General features: G+C 47.0%; 2 protein-coding genes and 1 non-coding gene across 3 annotated transcripts in view; 1 reads left to right on the forward strand and 2 right to left on the reverse strand.

Moving 5' to 3' along the window:
* Positions 1-22733, forward strand: part of RHBDD2 (rhomboid domain containing 2) — a 310146-nt gene that overhangs the window by 200300 nt on the left and 87113 nt on the right. The window lies entirely within an intron of this gene.
* LOC142291609 (transmembrane protease serine 11D-like) overlaps positions 1-22733 on the reverse strand; it is a 392225-nt gene that overhangs the window by 43823 nt on the left and 325669 nt on the right. The gene's annotated exons all lie outside the window — the stretch shown is intronic.
* LOC142292767 (small nucleolar RNA U3) lies at positions 9626-9843 on the reverse strand. The gene has a single exon (XR_012750801.1). It is a non-coding gene; the product is annotated as a small nucleolar RNA U3 (small nucleolar RNA).

Genomic DNA, 22733 nt, shown 5'->3' on the forward strand with positions numbered 1-22733 from the left:
GTGAATACAAACCTCACAGCTCTGCAACACAGTCATAAAAATCTTGAAAAGCAACAGTCAATGCAAACATGTATCGCTGTCTCTCTATGATTTAAACTGTACGTGACAATTTGACAGTGCAGAGGCAGCAAGTCTGATTGTCTATATAGTCGTCCTACCCAGAACAGATATGTGTTTTGATAATAAAACAAAGTGTTGCATGCACGCATTACTGTCTGGGCACAGCCTACCGTACCCGGGTACTGTGATGTCCATTTCCCATAAATACAGACTTTACGCTCCTATCATGGTTAACAGTATAGACTGCACCAGAAGAATGTTGGTCTGTGGCACAGGATTCTGCTCACTGGCGTTACGGTACTCCTCACCAAACTCCAAAATGACTCCCCTCACAACTGAACGAAGTGTTTCTGCGGTTGCTCCTTGCTGTAACACACACCTTTATCTTTTCATTCTGTTCATAGACAGCATCTCCAAGTCCACACCCAAAGATCGTTTTGCTATTGCTATAGTGAACAAACAGACAAAAGCAGCTCCAAAAAAGCTGCAGCCCCTTGTGTGTAGTCTGCAACAATGCATGCAATGAACGGCAAATAAGCATGTTGCATTGACAGTGGCTAAAGCTGAGCAATACATCCTCACGCTATCAATTCATATCCATGTGACACTTCATGGTGGTAGTACGCAAAGTTGAAATTTTTTGCCTTCTACTTAGAGATTGCTACAGATTACATGACTTATGTGATCCTTTGCTATGTCCAAAAAATTCCCAGGCTAGGCAAGGCTTACAGCCCATGCGAACTGCATAGCCAACATGACTTATGCTCATAGGCAGAGTTGTGGCCGAGGATTCAGTTGTTGACTTGCTTCCAGTACTTTGTCTTTGTCCATGAAGACACAACGTAAACTCGTCGTCAGTAGCATCCTCCTCCACCTCCACTGCTGATGTCATTGATTGGCTCACTTTGGTTTGACAGTAAGTGGTGTCTCCAACCTCATCATCACCCTGTGTGTTTTCATTCCCCTCGTCTTGAGTCCTCTGTGACAACCCCTCTTCCTGCCCTGACCTAAAAGCAAAGTTGATGTTACAATCAGGTATCTGAGTCTCCTCATCATGTTACCCATTGTCTCCACCAGGATGATGTACGGTTTGGAAATGAGGGTGTACATTGTGATCAGCACCTTCTTCATCGGGGCCTGGATCCAACTCACAAACCTTCTGGCCAGCTGTGCAGATCATTTCCCCTGTCTCCTGTAACTCGCTGCCTTAACACATCAGATTATCTTCTCCACCCATAAGCTTCAAACGGAACCTGAAAACTCATCTGTTCATAAATTACTATAACCATTAAATGACACCACCATGGTGCGGAGCTTCTGCCCAACCTACACCCCACCTACTGTCTACTCCACAAAATACTTTACAATGTAATCCCGCAAGGGCTGAGTCCTCTGCCCTCTGTACCAGTCTGTCTATTGTTACTTGTATATGTATTCTGTATGTAACCCCCTTGTCATGTACAGCACCATCGAATCAATGCTGCTCTATAAATAAGTATTAATAATAATACTAATAATAAGAACTTCTTTGTCTGTACTCACTGGAGCTTTAGAGCAGACCTCTGATTCCCAGGCTACAGTGTGACTGAACGGCTCTGCAGACTCAACCATCTCTGTTACCCCTTATTCAGCAGTGCTGGAGGAAACTTGAGAGCAGTTAGGAAGCAAGTGCGATTTGGTTTACACCACTGTGGAATGTAATATTTGTGATATTGAACTTGAGGTGGAGGAGAGCCCACTTTATTGCGCACTTCACATCCATTGAAGCAGCTGCTGTTTTGGTGCCTCTTCTACTTTTGTTAACGATGGTCGTGTCCGTGAAAAAATGATCATATCAGATTATCTACGGGAAGAAGTACACCTGTTATTTTAGTAGTTATTTGTTGTTACGAATTGGTGCCGCCGTAAATGCAAGCAACCTGCTGCGGGTCCAGTTGCGCCCAAGCGTGAGCTGCCATTTAGGGCTGTGCCTCGGGTTGTCCAGCTGGCAGCTTTCTCCACCACGTGTAAGTGTGGAGAGGCGGCCAGTGCGCATGCGTGTGCCGATTTACCCCAGCCGCAGCCTAACTCCAGTGTTTCGCCTACTGAGTATGCTCAGCCTGTGTCATTCCTGAGGCAAAGTCTTCATTTTGGGCTACAGCGCATGCTCGTTTGGACTGTGCCTGAGTCATTCTGCGACCTGCGGCTCAACACACTTACACAGGGCCCTGGGGCTTGACTCACTCTCGGGAGGCCACTAAAACTAACTGCACCCAACATCAGCCCCAGGTGTCCCCTTACACTGCAGTGGCGGTCCCCACTGACCGCAATACCGAGAGTGGCGTCACGAAAATACATATAAAGAAGCAACCTAAGTGTGACCAGACTCTTCCTCCACGTGGAGTCCCTGAAGGTAATGCACTGACACAACACCTGTGGGGCTTCACACTTACTGCGAAAAGCCTCTTTGCACAGGTACGTGCACTCCGTGCCGGGTCTAAGTCCTGTGTTGTGCCTAGACAGCATGCTGAAGCGGATAGTCTTTTTTTCAGAAACTGTATTTCATGCTACTGAGCATGCTCAGGCACTTACTGCATCAGAGGCTGGGTCCGGTAATGAACTCTTTGGCCCTGCCCCTGATGGGGGGGGCCCATATAGACCACAGGGCATCAGGTGTCCTGACAATTTGGCCAGGCCACTCCCAACAGGCTTGCAGAGGCCCGCCCCTATGACTTGTCACCTCATTGTTGTTGGTCAGACGATGACTGTTGAGGTGTTTTGGTCGTGGCAGCCATGAGGTCATCATTCACGTGGCGGTTCCAAATAGGACGCTAGTTATGCCACTCATGACGTGTCACTCTGCTTTTGTCTCCAGGAGGTGCATTGTGGTCCACCCTGGTTTGGGGCGGACCCAGGTTATAAAAGGGGCTGGAGCCAACAAGAAGGTGCCCAGTCTTCTATTATGCTCCGAAAGAGCACACCTCCATGTGTGGAACACATTGCGGCTTTAGCCCAGAGGTAGGCAGGGATAGGCCATCGATGCAGGCCGCCACAACAGTTGGTAACGCAAAAAGTTTAAGAACAGCTCCTGTCCTACCAGTCCCGCTAGTGCAGCCCAGTGGCATAAACAGGCCTGCTGCTGCGCCTGCTGTCCACAGGTGTGTCCCCTACGCACACGGACAGCGTACCCAATTGCCCCTGTGTTGTTAACAGGGAGTTCCGGGGCTGGGTGGTCGTGTGGACCCTGTCACGCTAACAGGGCTCCCAGTCTCCAGATCCGAGTGGCTTCTAACTCGGTTCAGGCTACTATTTGTTTCAGAGTCAACCTGCTCTGTATCCTCCACCTAACCTTCCAGTTGCCAACCTCTCCTTTTCCATCTGTGAGCACGGTGGACACCGAATGGCGATTGGGATATCTACCTTTCTCTTTCTTTTCTTCTTAATTTTTTTTATATAGCGGTAACATAGTATATACCACCTTATCCAAATCTGCCAGTCCCACCATAACAGATGTTTTTCTTCAGCAAATGTTAATGTTGCTTAACCATCAAACCCACGGACACAAACTTTTTTACACTTTCCAACACACCTGTTCCCCTTTCCACCAGCATCTCTCCTTTTTCAACTCAGTTTGTATATGACCAAAAGTGCAACTCTGCAGGGACACCGTACTCAATGCCGTCTCAGCACAGCAGCCAGCCCTTGATCCCTCAGATGTGGACAAGTAAGACCATTTCCTCCTATCCATGACAAAGCGTTGAGATTCACTCTGTGCAGCACTGGTGTTTAGTGGAAAAGCAGATCTAAGATCGCGTAACACCTTCTGCTGATACTCCTGCATACATGCGTCCCTTTCTATGGCAGTAGTTATTTCACAAAATTTTGTGTTCTACCAGGGATCTAACAGTGTGGCAACCCAGTAGTCAGCATGACTTGAAATTCGTACAATCCGAGGGTCATGTTGTAGGTAGTGCAGCAAGAAGGCGCTAATGTGTCTTGTGCATACAGGAGGACCAAGTCCTTGGTGTGTTGGTGGCGGAGAGGTGAGAATCGTGCCTCTTTCCTCTGCCCTCTCCCCCCAAGCTCGCACAACCGAAATGGGACCAAACTCTCACTCATCTGATGAGTCTTCCATGCCCATCGCCAGTTCGTCCTCCATTTCTTCCTGGGCTCCTGCACCTTCAACAGTTTTGCTGATACTATGCGCCCTTGATAATCCCTCTCCCCCACCGTACCATGACAGCCGCCAAGGTGCCGCTGACCGTCTGGACCTTGTAGATCTTGTTATCCCTTCCGCATATGACTCCTCCAGTAATTCCTCCCCTTCCTCTTGTACCAACACCTGACTCCAAATAATGCTTACAGTGTGCTCCATCATGTAGATGACCAAAATTGTCACGCTGAGAATGGCATTGCCAGTGCTAAACATCTTCGTCGACATTTGTAAACTGTGTAGAACGGTGCATAGGTCCTTGATCTGACACCACTCCAGCAGCGTGATCTGCACCACCTCTGGATCAAGTTAGCCCATGGTATACATCATAACGTATTTCAGCAGGGCTCTGTGGTGCTGCCACAGACGCTGCAACATGTGCAGATTCCAATTCCTGCGTGTCGGAACATTGCATTTCAGGCATTTAATCGCCAGACCTTAAGACTTCAGGAGCGATGAAAGTTGTTGAGCTGCTGGGTGCGAACGATGGAAGTGAGCACATAGCAGCGTGCCCGCTGTACAAGGCCATGTAGGCCGGGATGTTGTTTTAAAAAATGCTGGAGAATCAGATTAAACACGTGAGCCATACAAGTCACGTGTGTCACATTGCCCTGACGAAGGCCCGCAGCCATGTTTGCATCATTGCCGCACACGGCTGTTAAGTCACCACCGGAGTCCGCTACGTCAATTTGTACTCCTGTCGCAAGGTGACAACGTGTTCCTTTCGTACATAGTGCTGATGATAGGAGAGGAGTCTACGCCAGCGGCGCAGGTGGACGCAGGTTATGGTCACCCACTGGGCTGCGTTACCTTGACAGATGCAGAACCAATGGCTGAATGCAGGTGGTGGGTATCTCACAGATGAAGTACCATCATTCAGCTACATCCAATGGGAAGACACAACACCCTTTTTTAGGCCCCTCCTGTGTGCAGACCACTGCCAGACATGGCTATGAACCTCTGGTTACTGTTACCCCCAGTTCAGTTTTATGATTTTGTGTGCTTGTTACCTGACTACTTTTCCTGCTTGCTGTTTATGTACCTCGTTGGCCGATTCGCATTTCACCTCTGCTTGTTTTCTGATTATTTCCTGTCCCTCCCATTCTGTTCCTCTTCCTCAATTAATGTTTTTGACCCTGCATGACTACTATTCTCTGGAACTGCAGCCTTCCACACGTATTGATCAACTTGGGCCCTGTGTCATTCAAAATCACTGTATAGGGGTTAAAGAATGTCAGGGTTCTGGGGGTCCAGCTTGGTCAGTGGCTTCCCTCTAGCCTATCCTTTACAGCCCGTCTGAGTGTGTCGACCCAGGCAGGCGTTACACCGTGCCCTCTGCAGAAGGCCATGTAGGCCGGGATAGTGGTTTCAAAATTGCTGGACAACCAGGTTCAACACGTGAGCCATACAAGAAGGCACGTATGTCACATTGCCCTGAAGAAGGGCCGCAGACTGTTTTGCATCATTGTCGCACCCGGCATTCCCTGGCTGCTGGTTGAGTGGAGACAACCATTGATGAAACTCGGTCTCACTCTCCAGAGCTAACTGTCCACAACTCCTCAGCGGTGTCTCACATTTCCTCTACATTTCAAGGTAAACATTTGACCGCCTGATGGCCTTGAGCTCTGCTGCCAGCATAGTAAGGAGGTGTGTGGGATTCCTTGGGCGTAGTTACAAGGAAGGGTGGCTTGACCACACAGGGTTTGGGCTGAGGTGCAGGACCAACACGAGGTTGATGAGGCAGAAGCAGTGGAGGAACTTGTACATACAGAGGAAGGATTGACATACAACTCATGGGGACGGAAAGACTACAGCAGACCCTTCTCCATCTCTCACCATAGTTACCCAGTGCCCAATTAGCAACATGTAACTCCCCTGTCCATGCTTACTGTTCCAAGTATCTGTGGTGAAATGCACCCTGTCACACACACAGTTTCTCAAAGAATCAGTGATGTTGTGTGCGACCTGCTGTGGTAGCGCGGGCACCCCTTTCTTGGAGAAGGAGTGGCGAATGGCCATCGGCTCTTGGGGCACTGCAATGGGCATAAGGTCTCGAAAATCCTCGGTGACAAAAGGGTGTAAAGGCAGCCTTTCTGTAACCAACAAGTTTGAAATGCTGAAACTAAACCTCTTAGGCATGTCATTCACTTCGAAAATCATGTAAAAAACAGCGAGGGGACTCCAAGCACAGTCTCCCTCGTTGCCACTAATTGGGCCACACAATCCCCCCACTTGACTGGCATCAGTTGACCCCCCTTTTCAAAATGAAAAAGATGCTTTGCATGAAGCACTCTCAAAAATATGCGTGCCTTTCGCCTCCCCTGGCTGAGCCAGGGGAAGAAAAGTCCTCTGAGAGCCATGACTTGTTCATCTTGGTTCTTTATTCAAAAGCGAGGGGACTCCAACCACAGTCTCCCTCGTTTCCACTAATTGGGCCACACACACCCCACTTGACTGGCATCAGTTGACCCCTATTTTCAAGATGAAAAAGATGCTTTGCATGAAGCACTCTCAAAAATACACGTGTCTTTCGCCTTTCTAATAAATAAATAATAATAAATAATAAAATATTTTTCTCTGTCTATTTTTCTCTATGTACCACACGCATCATCACCGCACACCCCTGCACTACCGCATGCATCATCACTGCACACACCCCCGGTACTACCGCACGCATCATCACCACACCCCACCCGACACTACCGCACGCATCATCACCACACACGCAGGCACTACCGTACGCATCATCACCTCACACCCCTGCACTACCGCATGAATCATCACCGCACACGCAGGCACTACCTCAGTGACGTCTCCGGTGACAGCACGGCTCACTTCAGTTGCTGCATGGAGCTGAGAGTGGCGGTGTTCTACTGCTGCTTCTGTCAGCTTCATGTAGCAGAGCTGAAAGCGTCGTGGAACCTCTGTGGATTATGTCGGACCTGGAGGGGTATTTAGGGATTTTAATAAAATGGTAAAAGGGTGGTGTTTTTTTTTTTGTCTTTTATTCCAAATAAAGTATTTTTTTGGGGTGTATGTGTGTTACAGGGGCTGCCTGATAGTAAGAAGCCTCAGGCTATCAGGGTCCACTGTGAAGGAAACCTGCTGCTGACTATGGCAGAGGATAAGGGGGAACTTGTACCACAGAAGCAGTACTGGCACTGTTATGTCACAGTGGCACTAAGGCCAAAGGCGGCGTACACTGTTAAATTCAAAGCGACTACCGTATTAGCATAAACGCAAATGAGGGATATGCTACACAACTTATGGTGACTACAAAAGTAACCAAAAAGGGGCGTAGTAGAGTCTGTTAGCAGCACAGGACTCTTCATAAATCGTACGGTTACTAACCGTAACCGCACACCAGTGACTAGTACCTCTGGTAAATCACAGAGGAATATATGTGTGATAACAGGAGTGACTACGCTCTCACACAGAGAGGGCAATGTTATGTCTTCGTTAATGGTCACGGAGACAAGGGAGAATGTCACTTGTGCAAGAGCACAGGAATACACTTAATGTTCGCTAGCTAACCGCTAGATACGAACAGCAAAGCCCCCTAAGCAAGGAGCTGTAGTGGAACTACAAGTCACAGCACGGCCTGCCTAAGCCCGCTCATACGGACAGCAGCTATGCTGCAGAGCAGCATGTCACTATCCTACCAATAGCGCTCACCTACTTGTGTCAGTAACAGATTAGAGAAGCAACATGCATGGAGCATCTACTCCATTCAAGCACCAAGATGACTGAACGCTGAACAATGTGCATCAGGGTCTTTTATAGACTCTGTGCCTCCTCCACGATGGGGGATTAAACAGCCAATCAGCATCAGAAACGTCAGCAATGACGTCACCCGATCAATCGGCAGCCAGAGCGTCATGAACATGACACCGCATCAGCGGTGACGTCACCCGCGACCAATCAGCGTCCTAGACGTGGCACACATGCGCAGAACGCACCTGCGTCCAAATTAGAACGCGCATGCGCAATAGCGCTATTTCCGGATTTAGCCTCCAGCGCTACTGCGATCTGGAACCAACAGAGCCTTGTAACAGAGCAGCAGGGGAGGATGATGGAGAAAGTGAATTATCAGAAGCAGGACTCTAACAATGTGTTTATTTACTTTCACTTACAGGTTAATCATTGGGGGTGTCTCATAGACGCCTGCCATGATTAACCCCTTATTACTGCGATTGCCACCTCATCAGGGCAATTCAGGATGAGCCGGGTACAGTCCCGGGACTGTCGCATCTAATGGATGCGGCAATTCCGGGCGGCTGCTGGCTGATATTTTTAGGCTTGGGTGCTCCCCATAACGTGGAGCTCCCCATCCTGACAATACCAGCATTCAGTCGTGTGGCTTTATCCTGAATGGTTTCAAAATTGGGGGGGGACCGCACGTCGTTTTTTTTAAATTATTATTTTTTTTAATGCAAGATAGACCCGCCCACCGGCGGCAGTGATTGGTTCCAGTTAGACAGCTGTCACTCAGCGTTGGGCCGTGTCTGACTGCAAACAATCATAGGCACCGGTGGGCGGGGAAAGCAGTGAATACGAGATTGACTAATGGGCGGCCGGCATTTTCAAATCAGGAGAAGCCGCCGGAGCTTTGTGACAGCCATGCAGCGCCGCGTCGGTGATCGGTGAGTGGGTGAGAGTGAGTGAATGAGTCAGTGAGTGAGTCAGTGAGTGAGAGAGTTTGAGAGTGAGTGATTGATTTTCTGACAAGCAATGAATTTATGTCACTTATGGGCATGCTCAGAAGTAAAAACCGAATCCGGTACATGCTTCCGGCGTTTGAGACATGCCACCGTATCTGGCGCGCATAGACTTTCATTATGCACCATGCCGCACAGCGCCGCACCCGGAGCTATGCAGTTTTTTGCCGCTGGCAAAAAATGTTTCTCTCTGCGTCCTGTGCGGCCGCCGGAGTGACGAGTTTTGCCACATCCAGCAAAAACCGGATCAAACGCAAGTACATGCGGCACAATCCAGCGCTAATAAAAGTCTATGAGGAAAAAAAACGGATGCATTTTTCCCGCAAAGCGCTGCATTGTGCTGCAAAGCCAAAACCTGATGTGTGAACATACCCTTAGCCTAAATAAGTGCATTTTTCCAATGCGTCTTTTAATTGTACTTACTGGCAAAATGCAAGTGCAAACCATAAAGAATTATATGCTGATTATTTGTCCTATACTTCAAACGGAAAAAAGGCAACGTGTGCCATGCTGAGCTGTTATAGACTTCACTGTGGAAACGACATAGGCAGTTGCTATTACACAGCATAACAATAATTCCATAGCAGCCTCTCCAGCATGGTATCAGAGCCAACATAACTACTCTGCTTTTCAACCAAGTTAAAAATAAAGAGCAACCACTCAGCTTGTGATCTCCCCCTCCACCCTCTCTGTAACAGAGAAGGAGAACGATCATCACCAGCAATCAGCCCCTGCAATGAAGCAGAACCGAGAGCTCACTTCACGCTCAGGAGAGATCACTACAGCTCCTCCTCGTGGTTGGTGAGTTTGGACACTTTAGAGCACATTTCTCAAGTTACAAACTATAGAAATGATCCCTGAAAGTATAGTCTTAACCTGCAACCAGCAGTCTCCACACTCCACACCCTGCACACTATCACTGTACATTATGGAGATACATTTTGTGTTCCTCCCCATCAGCACACTGGCTGGCCCAGGCCTCACTGCTGATCATCGCGCCGGCTATTACTTTATTATACGTATATTATTTAATAATTTTGCTCGCACAAGGTACCAGAAACCGCATCATGAAAATCTGCATAAGACCCGCCCACCGACCAATCAGAGTGCCGTTTTGGAGCAGATACAGCATGAAGACTGACTGGCAGAAACATGTGGATGTGTTACGTCATAATGAGGTGGCCGAGGTTAGTGTCGGCAGCGGCGCACGTTTAGTGATGTCATGACGATATAACCTGTGTAGCGGCTGCCCGTTATGTGACGACTGCTGGAGGCGGCGCTGCCCGCTCAGCGCGTTATGTAGGACGTATACGTCAGCCGGTGATAGCTCCGCTCTATGCACCAGAGTGACGGATGTGTGAGGTTTGGTTGGAGCCGCTCCTGCCCACATTGCGCCTGTATCACGCCACGTCTGGAACTGGTGAATGTTGATAAAAATGGATGAATTGTACAGAAACTCCATCCGTTTGCATTGGGTTTTTTTAATGACCCGGAGGTGAAGCCTGTAACCCCGGGTTCACGTCACATTGCCATACAGCAGTGCCTCTGTCTGACAGGCGGGATTCAGCTGACCCCAGATCCGGCATTTTCGTCTTTGGCTGCTTTTTTTTTGCTTTAGGCACGATCCGGCGAAAAAACGGATCAGTTGCATCAGATTTTTTCATCAGTTCCTTCAGTTTTTTGACGGATGCGTTGTGATACTGAGCACGATCAGTTCAAAAAACGGATCTGGCAGCCGTATCTGTTTTTTTGCCGCATTACGCCGGATCCGGTGTCCATAGGCTTCCCTTATAAAACACGTGGATCCGGCGCGATAGTTTTTCGCCAGAGACAAAAAACGTTCTCAGCGTTCTATCCGGCCGCCGGACAAGCAGCTCCGGTCACCTCCATGCAGCAAAGCTGGAAGCGACGCTGGAGGTCCGTGGATTACGCCGGACATGGAGGGCTTTTTCGGGCTTATTAAATTGGTAATGAGGGAATTTGTGTTTTTTATTTCTAATAAAGGATTTTTTCATGTGTGTGTGTTTATTTACTGTAACTTACAGATTAATCATGGAGGGTGTCTCATAGACGCCTGACATGATTAATCTAGGATTTAGTGGCAGCTATGGGCTGCCATTAACTCCTTATTACCCCGATTTGCCAACGCACTAGGGTAAATCGGGAAGAGCCGGGTACAGTCCCAGAACTGTCACATATAATGTATGCGGCAATTCTGGGCGGCTGCTGACTGATATTGATAGGCTGGGGGGGGCTCCCCATAACGTGGAGCTCCCCATCCTGAGAATACCAGCCTTCAGCCGTATGGCTTTATCTGGCTGGTATTAAAATTGGGGGGGACCGCACGCCATTTTTTTAAATTTATTTATTTCACTGCACAGTTTAGACACGCCCACCGGCTGCTGTGATTGTGTGCAGTGAGACACCTGTCACTCAGCGTGGGGGCGTGTCTCACTGCACCCAATCATAGGCGCCTGTGGGCGGGGAAAGCAGGGAATACGAGATTGTTTAATGAGCGGCCGGCTTTTTCACAATAGTGAAAGCCGCCGCAGCAGTGAGGAAGCCGTGCAGCGCCGCGCCGGGGATCGGGGAACGGTGAGTATGAGAGAGGAGGGGAAAATGACCGACAGACTGTGAGAGAGGGACAGCGATAGTGACGGACCGACAGAGGGAGAATAGAGACCGAGAGGGAGAGAGCGACTGACAGAGATAGTGATTGACAGACATTGGGAGACATCACTCGTTTCCAGTGTTTTAGGAAACATGCGAGAAATGTATTTAGAAAATCGCATGTCACTAGGATGGTGTGAGTGCCGTCCCGTGACATCCGATTATTTACACGCTCCCATAGACTTGCATTGGAGAAACTCGCAGTAGAAACTCGCAAAAAAGCAGCATGCTGTGATTTTTTTCTCGGTCCGATTTGGACTGAGAAAAAAAATCGCAGATGAGAGATGAATCATTCACTAACATGTGTCCGATTCCAATGCGAGATTTTCTCGCATTGGTCTACTGTGAGAAACCCGCAAGTGAGAAGCAGCCCTTATGCAATATCTCTCCACACATATGGCAAATAACGATTGGAAATAGCCGCCATCTCTCTTAGGCTACATGCGCACGCTGCAGTTTTTTCTGCACACGAACTGCAACCAAAACTGCACCTTATCAGAGAGAGCCTGGAAATGTCCCAAAAAATGCTTGTTAGGCTATGTGCGCACGTTGCGTATTTGCATGCAGTTACGCTGCGATCTGCACCGCAGCGTAACTGCATGTGTCCTGCGTCCCCAGCATAATCTATGAAGATTATGCAGGAGCCGTGCGCACGTGGCGTATTAGAACGCAGCGATTTGGCTGCTGCCCGAAGCACGCGTTCTAAGAAGGGACATGTCACTTCTTTCGTGCTCTCTGCCTGCAGCCCCCGCTCTGTCTATGGGAGGGGCTGCAGTCAGAGCGCATGAAATCGGCTTTTTTTTTTTTCATTACGGACTCTTTCTGCAGCGATTTGAAGCGCATGTGTGCTGTTCAAATCGCTGCAGAAATTTCTGCAGGGACAGTACGCAACGTGCGCACATAGCCTAAGGATGGTTTCACATCAGTGGTTTTTGAAATGCGGCAAGAATGGGTTTTTTTTGCCGCAAAACAGGATCCGTTTGCATGTAATGCATTTTCAATGGACTTGCGTTTACATGCGTTTACATGCGGTTACGTGCTGTACTGTCAGGTTCTGGTGACTTGCAGTTTTTAAACTTTTTTCAAAAACACAACATGTTGCATTTTTGACCTCCGTCCAAATACTGCATATCAACAGATCCTGTACATTGCAGCCGTCGCTGCAGTGTTTTTCATTGGGCGCCGGATCCTCCTTTCCGAGTTGCGGTTGTATGCTGACAAACGGATCTTGTTTGGTGTACTGAGCATGCCCTGAAGCTGACTGGCGAGCTGGCTAGTGTGATTCTCTATCTCTCTATATCTATCTATATCTATCTATCTCGTCAAATTCAGCTCACTCCTCCGGATCACATGACTTCAATGCCCGCCCAATTCAGCTCATTCCCAACCACATGACTCATAAACTGCAAGTACAAGGATCCAGTAAAAAAACACTTGCGTTTGCATGCGTTCAACACTAAAGGGTGCTTTACACGCTGCGACATCGCTAGCGATGACGAGCGCGATAGCACCCGCCCCCGTCGTTCATTCGACATTTGGTGCTCGCTGCTGTAGCGAACATTATCGCTATAGCAGCGTCACACGCACATACCTTGTCAGCGACGTCGCTGTGACCGCCGAAAAATCCCTTCTTCAAGGGGGAGGTGCGTTTGGCGTCACAGCGACGTCACTGCGGCGTCACTAAGCGGCCAGCCAATAGAAGCGGAGGGGCGGAGATGAGCGGGACGTAACATCCTGCCCACCTCCTTCCTTCCTCATTGCCGGTGGACGCAGGTAAGGAGATGTTCGTCGTTCCTGCGGTATCACACATAGCGATGTGTGATGCCGCAGGTACGACAACATCGTACCTGTGGCAGCAGCGATATTAAGGAAAGGAGCGACGTGTCAACGATCACCGTTTTTGAACGATTTTGCGATCGTTGATCGTTGCTCCTTGGTGTCACACGCTGCGATGTCGCTACCGGCACTGGATGTGCATCACTAACGACGTGACCCCGACGATATATCGGTAGCGATGTCGCAGCGTGTAAAGCACCCTTAATTCAACAGGATCCAGTCACATGCAGTTTGCATTTTTTTGCCTCAAAGCAAAAAAACGCTGATGTGAAACCAACCTTATGTAGGTGCGGTTTTGATGCGTTTTTAGTGCATTTTTGTCATCACGTTTTTTAAAGGAGAAACAAAATATGAAAGGAACGGATAATAATGGATAGATAGCTAGAATTGATGATAAATAGAAAAAAAATAGAAAGAATAGCTAGATGGATAGATAGATAATAACATTAGATGATAAGAAAGAACAGGAAGAATACATAGAAAGAAATAACAGAATAGCTTGATAGAAGGATAGCCAGCTTGGTTAGCTGTTTTTTAAAAAAAATTTTGGGGTAAAAAAAATAACATGGGGTCCCCCCATTATTCATATCCAGCACAGGAACAGCAGCAGCTGCAGGTTGCAACCCCCAGCTGTCTGCTGTACCTTGGTTGGTTATAAAAAATAGAGGGGATCCCACACTTTGTTTTAATGATTTGATTTATTAAAAATAAAATGACGTGGGATTCCCCCATTTTTCTAATACCAGCCAAGGTGCAGCAGACAACTGGGGGCTAATTTTATTAGGGTGGGAAGGACCATCGTTATGTGGCCCTTTCCAGCCTAACAATAGCTGCCCACAGAAGTGGCGCATCCATAAGATGTGCCAATTCTGGCGCTGGACCTGGCTCTTCCCGTTGCCCTGGTGTGGTGGCTATTGGGCTAGTAAGGGGTTAATGGCAGCCCATAGCTGCCACTAAGCCCTAGGTAGTGATGTTATGCATCTATGAGACACCCCACATCAATAATCTGTAAGTGAAAATAAATACCCACAAACAGCCAAAAAATCCTTTATTTGAAATAAAATAAAAAGCCCTGTCTTTCACCACTTTATTAACCCCCAAAACACCCCTCCAGGTCTGAAGTAATCCACACGACATCCCACGACGCTTCCAGCTCTGCTACATTCCTGTCCTGTCACAGCCAGTGGTCATACAGCATAGCTGCCAGCTGTGAGTGTGGACAGAGCCGCAGCAATCAGAATGAAATAGGGTGAACCACTGACATCACAGCTACGGGTCCCGCAGTACGGCGGGTGTCGCAGCAATGACGTCACAGGTTACCTGCAGTTCAGGCCGCTACTGAAGTGAGCTGCGTGATCGGCGGCGCCGTCACTCACATGAGTCCTCCAGCTGCAGCTCACTTCAGTTGCAGCCTGATGTGTGCTCACAGGTGGAGGACTCGAACTGTGACAGCAAACACCTGAGAGACGGCATCGCCGATCGCGCTGCTCACTTCAGTCACTCGGGTGGTTTGCTGTGACAGCTAGAGGACTCCAGCTGTGGTGCCTGTCGCTCCACAGCTGGAGTCCTCCAGCTGTCACAGCAAACCACCCAAGTGACTGAAGTGAGCCACTTGGGTGCACCAGTCAGGTGCAATATGCACTCAGAGCCAGGAGCAGTTCTGGGTACATATTGCTAATCCCTGCCTAACTGTCATTGTATACAGTAGCATAGATAAAGAGATCTTTAGAAAAGAAATCTTTAAAGATCTTATATCTTATGCTAATGAGCGCGGGGACTAGTCACAAGGGCGTTACTTCACTTGGCTAGTCGGCTCACATAGCATGTTAGCATGTTATTACGCCCCTGTGTGAGTACTAACACGCGATGTGAGCCAACTAGCCAAGTGAAGTAACGCCCTTGTGACTAGTCCCCGCGCTCATTAGCATAAGATATAAGATCTTTAAAGATATTTTTTCTAAAGATCTCTTTATCTATGCTACTGTATACAATGACAGTTAGCAGGGATTAGCAATATGTACCCAGAACTGCTCCTGGCATCTAACCCCGGATTCCTAGAAGACCAGTGCTGGTAATCAACATAACACACCCACGAATCCACGCCCTTTTCCCCAGACTGGGTGACAGGCTAGAGATGGAACTGATGGGTGGTCACCTATTGGCTGGGACGCATCCAATCCACTAGTCAGAGACCTGGGTAGTGGAGGGGCTAGTCAGTGGAGTGGATGGATGATGGACATCTTGTCAAGAGAGAGTTAGTTAACCAGACACCAAGTCAGTCAGAGGTTGAAGTACTGACGGAAAGTCTAAAGTGACTGCTGAGTAAAAGGAGTACGGTTGCCAGGGAGCGTACGGTGCAAGGACTCACTAGACCGAGCATCGACGGGGTAAAGAACCCTAGTTCAGGAAGACGCTTCAGGATCACCTGCTAACAATCTGCCCGGTGAGGGGACCATCAAGGACCTTACCGACGTTAGTGTCCGGGGCACAGCAGCAGAGAGGGAACCTGGGAATGGGGACAGAGGTCTAACCCAAGAAAGGTTCAAGCTGCCTACCATATGGGCCTGGACAGAGACAACAGGAGGGGACCCCAAAACGCTCCAGGCCACGGGGACCCACCAATTTACTACAGGTTGCATGGAAGTAAAGCTCATCAGTTCACTACACGGCACTGGAACAAAGGGAATACCAGATTGGTAAAGACCAGCACAAACCACAGGTAGCAGTAACTCCAAACCAGTGAGTAAAGCACAAGTTAAACAGCCCCTTTGTGTTGTTTGAATTCTTCCTATATACCACAACCACCATCATCCTCCCCTGGGGCTTAGCTCTACTTGCGGAGAGCCATAACACCTAAGCTGCCCAATACCACAAGCCCCAGCAGTGAGAGACTTTGCAGCGGCTTTCCCTATATAGCCGCATACAGCAAGTGGCGTCACGAAAATCTCTTTATTTTTATTTTTCCCATGTACAAAACCCCTTTTAAGCAACCCCCAGGGTCATATCTCAAAGCCCTGGGGTGCGTCAACAACACAATGGGCAGCACCAACACATTTTGTAAGTGGTCATAAAATTGTAAGTAACTAATGAACAAATAAAGTTACGTTAAAACCAAGCACACCATTGTTTTTTTTTGTGAAATTCTCAATAAGTTTGATGTGTTACATGACCCTCTTCCAATTGGAAAAAATAAAGTTGGATCCAAAATGGCCGACTTCAATATGGCCGCCATGATCACCAACCATCTTGAAAAGTTTCCCCCCTCGCATATACTAATGAGCCTCAAACAGGAAGTTGATATCACCAACCATTCCCATTTTATTTAGGTGTATCCATATAAATGGCCCACCCTGTAGTGTTTCTTGTAAAGTATATATTATAAATTTGTCCCTTAACATGTTTTTAGGTGTCTCTATGTTTTTCTTGTATAAGGCCCAGTGCACACGCTGAGTATTTGGTGAGTTTTTACCTCAGTATTTGTAAGCCAAAAAACCAAGCGTGGAACAGTCAGAGGAAAAGTATAACGCTATATTGAGCTTTACACGCTTCAATCTCGCTAGCGAGATCGCTAGCGAGCGTACCTGCCCCCGTCGGTTGTGCGTCACGGGCAAATCGCTTACCCCCGTCACACGGACTTACCGGCCCTGCGACGTCGCTCTGGCCGGCGAACCGCCTCCTTTCTAAGGGAGCAGTCCGTGCAGCGTCACAGCGATGTCACACGGCAGGCATCCAATAGAAGCGGAGGGGCGGAGATGAACGGGACGTGACATCCCGCCCACCTCCTTCCTTCCGCATTGCCAGTGGACGCAGGTAAGGAGATGTTCGTCGCTCCTGCGGTGTCACACACAGTGATGTGTGGTGCCACAGGATCAAGGAACAACATCGTTAATAAGCAGAAAACGATTTTTTGTTTCAGGACGACCTCTCCGCAGCAAACGATTTTGACCGCTTTTGCGATCGTTTAAGGTCACTCATAAGTGTCACATACTGCGATATCGTTAATAAAGCCGAATGTGCGTCACAAACACCGTGCCCCCAACGATAATTTATTAACGATATCGTAGCGTGTAAAGCCCGCTTATGTGCACACGTTGCTTTTTTGTGTGCTTCTTTTTGGCAGGAAAAAAGCAGCTGAATAAACATGCATTTTTTATTGCAATTGTGCAGGCACTGATCCCTCCGCAATTGCCGCCAGGTCTCTGGTTATCTCTGCTCGGAGCGGTGCCCACGCTACTCCCAGCAGTTTAACCTCCTGAATGCTGTAATCAATGAGATCTCAGTATTCAGGAGGCAGGGAGAGGAATCACTTACCTCTGCCTGGCGATCGGGTCCCTGTAGGGTGATCACAGGGGCCCGATTGCAGCCATGGTAACGCTGGGTTGTCACCATGACGACGCCAGGTTACTGAGCTACGGAGAGTCTCACACACCATGCTCTATGCACAGTGTGTGAGGCGAACTGTACAGCTATAATCCCCTGTAGTGATAAAGTATTGCAGGGGATTATAGGAACCCAGAAAAAAACCTCAAAAACAATTGACACGCTGCTTCTTTTTATTCGGAAGGAGCAAAATCTGCCAAGCAGAAAAATGATGCCCAATAGTCCAAAAGTAAGATAGTAACAATAGCAGGGACTAAAACTTAACTTTTACTAGTTTTCAATTAAATGACAATAAGGTGCAAGTGCAACATACATATAAGGTGCCAAAGAAACAAAAATTGGAATTATCTCACCCGATTTTTCTCCACAGGCAAGGATACCAAGCATACAAAACAGGAAGGCAGGCTGGAAGCACCGGGGTAAAATCTCAATTTGTCATGTACAAAAAAACCCTGTCGTGCCCCATGTATAGCTTCCGCCCTAACAAGGGCAGCACCCTAGTGAGCTGTCTGCCCCACAACCACATCAAAAAGAAAAAGAAACGCCCTTCCAACGTATTTCCCTCTCAATAGGGAGAGTTCATCAGGGGAGAGAAAAAGGGTCTGTATATCAACCTGCAATGGCAGGGATAGGTACAGCTGGGAACAGGTACAAGACCTGTGTATTAGGTCCAAAAACCTGTGCATGCAATGATAAATGGTGGTACACTGGAAGTTAGTCCACCCATAACTATATACCCACTGAGATAATTAGTAATTGTCTGCATATGTCAACCAATAAACAAATGAATTACCTGTAATGGTCCCATAACAGACGCTTCCATATGCACATAATGGCATCAGTACCATATGATTATCGCGTTTGAGATCATATCCGGTCTCAGATGCGTCTGATTTCCGCGTTCCAAAGTGGAACGCATATGGTCGCGATAAGATGATTCAAGTCACATAATAGTGACGCATGTGGGATCAAACTTGTGGAGAAGTGACTTCCGCATTCCACAGTGGGACGCAGGAACGTCACGCTGGATGAACACATGGCCAAGTCACATGATGATACGGCCGCTAAAGACACGCCCATTATTGCAGGGGAGTAAATCACCGCCCAGATTCACATGGATTGCTTTGTTTAGCATCATGAAAACGGCGATTCCACAAGGAATTAAAGTAATACACAATATATGACGCATGTGCGCTAAAGAGAAGAAGCATAAGTAATTTAAACGCGATTTACAGGATTTCAAGGATAATAAGGTCTACCAGGTCTTTCCAGCTGAGGCTCCTACACCTAGCGAACGGGAATCGGATTTGTCTTCTACTGAGGCTGAAGCTTCTGATTCTGAGGGTAGACTACCCGCTTTTCATATACAGCATAGGGGTAGACACAATCGCAGGGGTGGTCCTAGGGGTGAACAGTCCATCTTTGTACCTGCACAAAATACATCTTCTTTTTTAGATCGCAACTACTTTCTCAGGAGAGGCAAACAAGGATTAAAATCACAGATTGTTAATCTAATAGATCCTTGAGTCATGTGGAGATGGCGGTCTTGAGCAAGGGTTTATTGTTTGTCCCCACTAATGATTTTTTGACTTTTGATTTCATTAAAGACTTGAACTTATTCATTCGTAAATTACGTTGGAAAAAGTTCTTTAAATAGAAAGATAACAAAATTTGTGCTGATCTGGATATTCCCACAGACATGCTTGATGATGTAAGACTTTTGGCTGATTTGGATCAACTTGATACTGGCAGGGGTCCCTTTACTACCTTAAAAAACCCAAGCACTAAGATGCCACCTAGTACTGTTGACATTTCTGCGATAGATGTATTCCTAAGTTTGGTTACTAGGGATGTTATGGCTTTGACTGAAACTAAGTCTGCCAACATTGGAACAACACCCCTACTGCTAACTGAAAGGAATAATCTAACAAAATGCGAAATGCGGGCCTTATGTGATCTTGAGAAAGACACCACAATTATCGTGAAACCCTCAGACAAAGGGGGTAATGTGGTGGTGGTGATGAACTCTGGTGATTATCATAGGATATGTTTGAACATTCTGAAAGATGGTAACACCTATCGTAATATATCTGGTAACCCTGTTGGAGCTGCAAAAAATGTCCTGATGGATCTTCTTACGGAGGCCAAGAAGGATGGATTGATTGGTAGTGATGAGCTGGCATTCATTATGCCTGACTTTCCTGTCATGTCCACGTTCTATATACTCCCGAAGTTACACAAGGGGGTGTCCCCTTTGAGAGGTAGACCTATCGTATCTGGAGTTGGCAATATTGCACAAAACGTGGGTGTGTATTTGGACAAGATACTCAACCCATTTGTTATTGCTTTGCCCTCATACATTCGGGATAGTCTTGATTTTATCACAAGAATTGAGGAGGTGACAGTTGGGTCAGACACATTCTTGGCCAGCATGGATGTAGAGACACTCTACTCTTCTATCCCACATGACCGTGGAATTGAAGCGGTACAATTTTTCTTGACCACCAGGGGACAACAATTTAATGCCCATAACAACTTAATTTTGTCCCTACTACAATTTGTTTTGCATAACATCTATTTTCTGTTTGATGGTTCTATTTACCACCAGCTCAGGGGCACTGCAATGGGGAGCCCTTGTACTCCCTGTTATGCCAACTTCTTCCTGGGCTGGTGGGAGGACACCTTTGTTTTTCATGAATCCCTTGCAGTCTACACTGATATGATTGAATTGTGGACACGATTCATAGATGACGTGTTTCTATTGTGGAGGGGCCCTTGGGATATGTTTGTGGAATTCATTACTAAATTGAACTCTAACCCCTTGGGACTCATATTCACCTACGTCATCCATTCAGATAGTCTGCCATTTTTGGACTTGCTTGTTTCTATTGATCCAGAAGGTAAACTCAGAATCACCATCTATAGAAAGCCAACTTCCACAAACTCACTCCTGAGGTGGGATAGTCATCATCCTTTGTCTCTCAGGCGTGGTATCCCCAAGGGACAATACCTGCGCCTGAGAAGGAATTGTTCGGATCGGAGTGAGTTTGTGGAAAAGGCAAATGACTTGAGGAATCGGTTTCTTGAGAAGGGCTACCCAGATCATGTCTTAAGAAAAGCCTTCAAATACTCTTTAGATCAGGATCGGAACAAGCTCCTGTTACCGCAACCTAAACCAAATCGGAATGAAGGGCTTGTAAGGCTTATTACAACTTACACCAAGGGATCCCCTGCGGTCAGAAACATACTGGAGCAACACTAGGGTATCCTTAGAATGGACACTGATCTGATAGAGTGTCTTAGGCCACAGCCTACCATCACTTACCGCAAAAAACGTTCCTTGGGAGACCATCTGACACATAGTCATTTTGTGGCATCGACTGGTGGTGGTACATGGATTCCTAAAAAAACATCTGGTTGTTTTAGATGTGGCGCATGTGTTGCGTGTATATATATCAGCACTGGCAACAAATTTATGAGTACATCTACTGGTGAGTCTCTCTTGGTCAGAGAGTTCATCAATTGCAAGACAAAGGGGATTGTGTACTTAGCAACCTGTCATTGTGGGATACAATATGTGGGTAAAACCACACGTGAGTTTCTTAGAAGAGTAGGTGAGCATATGGGGGATATCAGAAATGACCGTGATACCCCCATTGCTAGACACATGAATATGCAGCACAGCTCCAACAGGGAAGCCATTTCTTTTATGGCCATCCTAAAAGTCAAAGCATCTCCGAGGGGTGGGAATCTAGATCGCACTTTGTTACAAAAGGAGGCAAGGATGATGTTCCGTTTGAATACTTGCCGCCCTGAGGGTCTTAATGACCAGATTAGTTTTGGTTGCTTCTTGTAATATCTTGACCTCCTGGTCAGTTGGTTGTCTCATGTCCCGGTGATGATGAATTTAGCTTTTTGACCATGAATAATTTTACATAGCCCAGTTTTTCTATCGATGAATTCTGGCAAGAGGGGAATATTGTGTGTATAGGCTTCTTCAATTATTATTGGAGTAATTCCCTATCACAAGGTATAAGAATCCTGTACAGGATATACGTCATTGATTATAATCCCACTTATACAGTTTTAGATTGTTTACTGATACAATGTCTAAACTCTTTTGGTGTCTTCTTATGTGGTCCACCTCTACATATCCTCTTTAAGTATTTTACGTGACTCATATACCTATGCATTCCTTCTTATTATCAGCTATATCCTCTAATAACTCCCTGGGTATATATAACCTTTCAGGTTTATTTTTATATTCAGCATACCAGCTATTATAAATAGCTGTGATTATACTTTTTGAATTGCCTCTATTCTTTAACCTCGTTGGTCCCATATCTAAGGTTATTTAATGCATGTGGATGGTGTTCCCATATGGGCTTATATTTCCCAGGGGCCTTACTAGTGCCTATGCTAAACATCGTAATATCTTTAGTAGTTATATTTTAACTGCGGTTTCTCTTTAGCGCACATGCGTCAAATATTGTGTATTACTTTAAATTCCTTGTGGAATCGCCATTGTCATGATGCTAAACAAAGCAATCCACTGTGGAACGCGGAAGTCACTTCTCCACAAGTTTGATCCCACATGTGTCACTATTATGTGACTTGAATCATCTTATCGCGACCATTTGCGTTCCACTTTGGAACGCGGAAATCAGACGCATCTGAGACCAGATATGATCTCAGACGCGATAATCATATGGTACTGACGCTATTATATGCATATGGAAGTGTCTGTTATGGGACAAGTACAGGTAATTCATTTGTTTATTGGTTAACATATGCAGACAATTACTAATTATCTCAGTGGGTATATAGTTATGGGTGGACTAACTTCCAGTGTACCACCATTTATCATTGCATGCACA

The sequence above is a fragment of the Anomaloglossus baeobatrachus genome, chromosome 2, assembly GCF_048569485.1.
Source record: "Anomaloglossus baeobatrachus isolate aAnoBae1 chromosome 2, aAnoBae1.hap1, whole genome shotgun sequence".
NCBI classification, from domain to species: Eukaryota; Metazoa; Chordata; class Amphibia; order Anura; family Aromobatidae; genus Anomaloglossus; species Anomaloglossus baeobatrachus.